General features: G+C 44.5%; 1 protein-coding gene across 1 annotated transcript in view; it reads right to left on the bottom strand.

Annotated features, from left to right (window-relative positions):
• The window catches only part of Gjb1 (gap junction protein beta 1), a 46,700-nt gene that overhangs the window by 4,190 nt on the left and 36,791 nt on the right, over positions 1 to 5,719 (bottom strand). The window lies entirely within an intron of this gene.

The raw sequence follows: 5,719 nt of genomic DNA, 5'->3' as shown, positions 1-5,719 counted from the left end.
AATCTCAGCACTTGGGAGGCAGAGGTAGGCAGATTTCTGAGTTCGAGGCCAGCCTGGTCTACAGAGTGTGTTCCAGGACAGCCAGGGTTATGTAGAGAAACCCTGTCTCGAAAAAAAGGAAAAGAAAAGAAAGAAAGAAAGGAAGAAAGGAAGAAAGAAAGAAAGAAAGAAAGAAAGAAAGAAAGAAAGAAAGAAAGGGGGAATAAGGAAGAAAATGATGTTTTTGCCAATGAGATCCAGGCTTCACAAACTGGACTTGGGCTTTGGGTCAGTGGTAGAGGACTTGCCTTGTGTGTAACCTGGGGTAGCAAGATGGCTCAACAGGGAAGGGTGCTTGCTGTTAAGACTGATGACCTGAGTCTGATACCAGAATCTACATGGTGGAAGGAGGGAATTGACTCCCATAAGTTGTCCTCTAACTCGCACACACATTTGTGTATGCACGAGTGTACACACACAAATGTAATAATAATAAAAAACTAACTCCTGCAAGAATAAGCATTTGCTAAGTGTATACTAAACTGTGCCAAGCCCTTGAATATGTAGTCTCTCCTGTGAGCCTAAGGAGTGGGGGACATGGAGATGACTCAGCAGGCAAAAGCACTTGTCATGCAAGCCTGATGACCTGAGGAGAAAATCAACTTCTGAAAGTTGTCCTCTGATTTCTGCATGTGCTCTATACATTAACGTGCTCTGACACTGACACACATACACAATCTAAATACTCACACAGATGGGCTAACAATAAATAAAAGGAAAAAAATTAAAGAACAACCTTGGAAGACAGGGTGTTAGTTGTTTCTTGTTTGTTTGTTTGTTTTGGGGGGGGTTGCTTGTTTTTCGAGACAGGGTTTCTCTGTGTAGCCCTGGCTGTCCTGGAACTCACTCTGTAGACCAGGCTGGACTTGAACTCAGAAATCTGCCTGCCTCTGCCTCCCAAGTGCTGGGATTAAAGGCGTGTGCCACCACTGCCTGGCTTTCTTGTTTATTTGTTTGCCTCTTGTCACTGAGGAGGAAACTGAGACAAAAAGAAAGGTCATTCCTGCCAAGTGGTGATGGCATTTGCCTTTAATCCCTGAACTCAGGAGGCAGAGGCAGGTGGACCTCTGAGTTTGATCGAGGCCAGCCTGGTCTACAGAACTAGTTCCAGGGCAGCCAAGGCTACACAGACCTTGTCAAAAGAAAGAAAGAAAGAAAGAAAGAAAGAAAGAAAGAAAGAAAGAAAGAAAGAATAAAGAACACAAAAAGGTCATTCCCAAGGGTCATGCAGTTAACAAGTGACAGAGATGGGCTTTGAGAGAGATAAGGTTGATGGGAAAGCCCATATTTTTTCCATAAATCCTATGGCATCTTATAGAGTTACCACTTTTCTTTCCCCATTTGTTCAGGATTGAGGAGATTTGAAGCTTCCTTTCTCTTTCTTCCCAGGGTTTCTCTGACCTTCCGATTTGGTCCATTTTTCTTTCCTCAGGCCGTTCCATGAACTTTAAAGCAGACTGAAGGCATTCTCTCTTTTCCCCTCAGAGGTGCCCCATACACCTCCTGATCACCCGTAAGTTTCTAGGTCCTTCTAAGGAGTTCTCTGCATGTTTCTTGAGTTTTCTGGGCCACAGCCAGTAGCTCCCTTTAGGGTCTCTAAGAGCCCTTGTGTGGGCACTGGGATTCAAGTTTTGCTTTGTCTATGTCAACATCAATAGCTCAAGGGCACATTTTAAAAACATTCAGGGAAGTGACCTGATTTTGAAATCCAAACTGTTTCCCTGACTTTAGGTTAAAGTCCAGATATTGATATGGTTTGGCTTGCACCAGGCATGCTTTGCTTCTGTGTTTAGTTAGCTAGGGTTTCTGAGGCTGTGACAAACTCTTGAGTTCAGGTTTGTCCAGCACTTGAGCATAGCAGAAAAATAGGAGATCACGAACAGTTCTGTAATGTTACCTTCATTTTTCAGACCAGGAAGTCTAAGCTCAGAGAGGTTCACTAAATTGTTTCACAGACAGTTTGCTCTGCTGCCGGCCAACTAATAGAATCGAATTCCAAAATGATTTTCCTCAAAGACTTTGAACAGAGCACTGCTTTTGATGGCTGCTTTTTAAAGGAGTGTTTATTTGGAAACAGGGCACACAACTCAACCCAAGCTGTACTCCTGTGCAAGTTGGCATGTGTGCACATATGGTCCATTCATCACCCCGGTCTTCCTTCTTACCCTGTTATTCCTTCCAACTGCTTTCAAATCTTTGCATTTTGTGGGTTTGGGCAACAAGGCCCTGTTGGGGCTGGATGAGTTTACTCAGGCCCAGACACCAGGGTTGAGGATCTAGCTCAGTTGGTAGAGTGCTTGCCTAGTTATTAGCATGCAGCCCTAGGTGCCCAGAAGTGGTAGTACATGTATTTCCTTTCTGGAGGTGGGAGCATGAGGATAAGGAGTTCAAAGTCACCCTCAGCTACATAGTAAGTTTGAGGCCAGACTGGGCTATACAAGATCCAGTTCAAAAAACAAACAAACAATAAAAAAGAGAAAAAAACCTAACCCAAACTCTATGTGCCATTCCCGACTCACAGGCCACCTTTGGAATTTTTGAATGCTTCCATCAGGTTGGAGTGGTTGAAGCCAATCTCACCTGGCGCCTTCTCTTCCCTTGCTATCTCCTGCCTCCACCCTGTGATTCTACAGTATCTCAGGTACTGGCTTAGTTTCCACCCTGTCATTCATCTGCTGTGGTCAGGCTTGCTCACCATGACTAGTCTGATGGATTCACTTTTCCTTTTTTTTTTTTTTTTTTTTTTTTTTTTTTTTTTTTTTTTGTTGTTTTTGTTTTTGTTTTTTTTTTGTTTGGTTTTTCGAGACAGGGTTTCTCTGTGTAGCCCTGGCTGTCCTGGAACTCACTCTGTAGACCAGGCTGGTCTTGAACTCAGAAATCCGCCTGCTTCTGCCTCCCAAGTGTTGGGATTAAAGCCCCTGCCGGGGCCTTTCATCTGGCTTCTTTGGATACTCATCCTCTCATCACCACTGGGATTATTGCTACTTATTCCTCCATTGTCCTCCATCCCTTGCTAGTTTTGCTTGGGCTCATCGTGACAGCCACCATTTATAGAGTGCCTCCTGTATATCAGGACCTACATGTTCATGAACTGTCATCTTCCAGACAACCTTAATTCACACATGTAGCCAGGTTAGTCTGGATTTCACAAACCTCTTATCTCAAGCCTTCTGAGTACTGGGATTACAGACATATGCCACCTTGCCTGGAAAATGCTGTAACTTATCACACACTTGGTAAACACATGCTAAAACTCAGATTGCAAAGCATATTGACCCTTTACCAATGGCTTCTGCCCATTAAAATGTCTTTGTGGCCAGGCAGTGGAATTCCAGTTCTTGGGAGGCAGAGGCAAGTGGATCTCTGTGAGTTCGAGGCCAGCCTGGTCTACAGAACGAGTTCCAGGACAGCCAAATCTACACAAAGAAACCCTATCTCAAAACTCAAAATAAAATAAAATAAAACTTTTTTGTGGTTGAGCTAGTTTGCACATGCTTTTAATCCTCTGTCTCATTCAGGAGATAGAAGTAAGAGGATCTCTGACTTGAAGCCAGCCTGGTTTTTATAGCAAGTTCCAGGACAGTTAGGGCTACATAATGAGACCCTGTCTCAAATAAATAATAAAATAAAGAAACAAACCAAACCCTTTTGTGCATATTCTCCTTTCCTCATCTAATATTCTAAGTCTATGGGTTCTGTTATGCCATTCCTGACAGCTGGAATGACTTTTTAACAGCTGGGAGCCACCTTTCCAATACCTCTTCTAACCATCAGTTACCCTAAGTTCATCTTGAGCCTGCCTGCTCCCCTCAAGCAAATGGAAAGGCATGTCCCCACATCCTCTTGGGTACATTCTTACTTTACCTTATAATCAAGAGAAGAAAGCAGCATCTGGCATTGTCTTGACAGTTTCATGGAACACTCCCCAGTCCACCCCCGCATGCCAAAAAGTATCTCAGAAAGGCAACCTTAGTCACCTTATGTTGAGAGTTCTTCAAGTCTGTCTTTCTGGGAATCTGACCCCCATGGGCATAAGAAGAATCTTTGGCTGAGGAAAAAGAGCAAGAAGAGAAGTAACTTGGAGTCTGAAAGAAGGTGAGAGTTGGAGGCTGAAGAGAGAATCTGAGCAGGCAGGTCACCTGGCAGGTGGACATCAGAGGGAAGCACAGAAAAGCCCTAAACGGCTGAATGCTGAAGTCAAGAGAAGGGAAGACCCAGGCTTCTTCTAAGCCAGTATTTCTATCCCAGCACCATAGCAGCGAACCACAGCCCCCCCTCAGTTCCCAAACTCCTCACCTCCCTGGCACTGCCACACCTGGTTGCAACTGCCTTTTCCCAGGGAATGTATGCAGGTGTGTCTGCTCAATGCCACTACGTACTGTCAAAGCCCAGCCCAGGGGAGGGACAACAAGCCCAGGAATGGAGCTTGACATGGCCCATAGCCCAAGAGGAAGCAGAGAAACATTAACCAGCCCCACCCCCCGTTCCACACACAATCATTAAACAAGATTGATCCCTGAGGTCCCAATGGATTTGGATCTAGAGTTCTTGCCCTGTCCCAGAGGCATCATTTGTCACTAAAATGCCATGTTGGGCCTATGAGGGGTACTGAACTAGACTTGGCTGCTTAACACATTCCAGCTATGCCCAACTCTTGGCCTTTAGTAGACCCATTTTGGGGCAGGCAGCATAGTGGACTCCCGTACTAGATGCTATCTCTTCTAGATCCCAGCCTCTGAAACTATGTACAATTGAGAGGACAAAAACACCCGAGGTCAAAATGAGAGATGGTCTTGTTCCTTAGCTATATAGCAATACCAGGCTATCACTTGCTTATTCTCTGTATACTTAATTGCTGGAGATATACTTCAGTAATTCTAGTTACATCCCAGAAGCATAAAACCTACTTAGACATTATCTTCTATTCTTAGGGCTAAGGCAGTTGATCTGTCAGATGTAAGCAGGAACTCTTGGCAATCATTTAGGTAAACAGAACGTCAACCATTAACTGAAGGATCCATCTAGTTTCAAGGTCTCCACACTGAAGGCTCATCTGAAGACCCTGCTCATTTTGCAACCTGGACCATTGAAGAAACAAGTGAAGCCAACAAAGTGAGTTTACTGCCTTCTCCTTGAGCTCAGTGCCACAAACTGAGCCAGGGCCTCAGATTCCCTCTGCCAAGTCTGAGTTATGCCAGATAAGTCAGCAGATAAGCCTTTACTGGATACCTACTGGGAAGCTAGCATAGGGCTCCGTGCTGGGGTCAGGGGGACAGAGGAAGAAAGAACATGCTGACTCTTAAAGAGTTTATTGGTCTGGAGGTGTGGCTTAGTGTATAAGTATTTAGCCTTGGGTTGAATGTCCAACACTCCACACATCAACAAACTAACGGAATTTAACAATCTTTTGAAGATACACAGCCAAAACAAAAGTGATTGCTTTGCGTATTTATTCAGGCACATGAATCTGATTCAGATTGTGAAGGAGTTCAAAGGGGAAGAGAAAAAGAAACTGTCATAGGATCAAGTGTGGTGGCCCATACCTTTAGTCCCAGCATTTGTGAAGCAGAGACAGGCTACCTGGTCTACAAAGTGAGTTCCATCCATCTAGGACAGCCAGGACTACACAGAGAAACCCTGTCTCAAAAGACAAGAAGAAGGAAGAGAAGGAGGAGGAGGA

Source organism: Mastomys coucha, chromosome X, assembly GCF_008632895.1.
Source record: "Mastomys coucha isolate ucsf_1 chromosome X, UCSF_Mcou_1, whole genome shotgun sequence".
Taxonomy (NCBI): domain Eukaryota; kingdom Metazoa; phylum Chordata; class Mammalia; order Rodentia; family Muridae; genus Mastomys; species Mastomys coucha.
The sequence above is the reverse complement of the archived record's forward strand: the minus strand, read 5'-3'. Positions and strand labels throughout refer to the sequence as shown.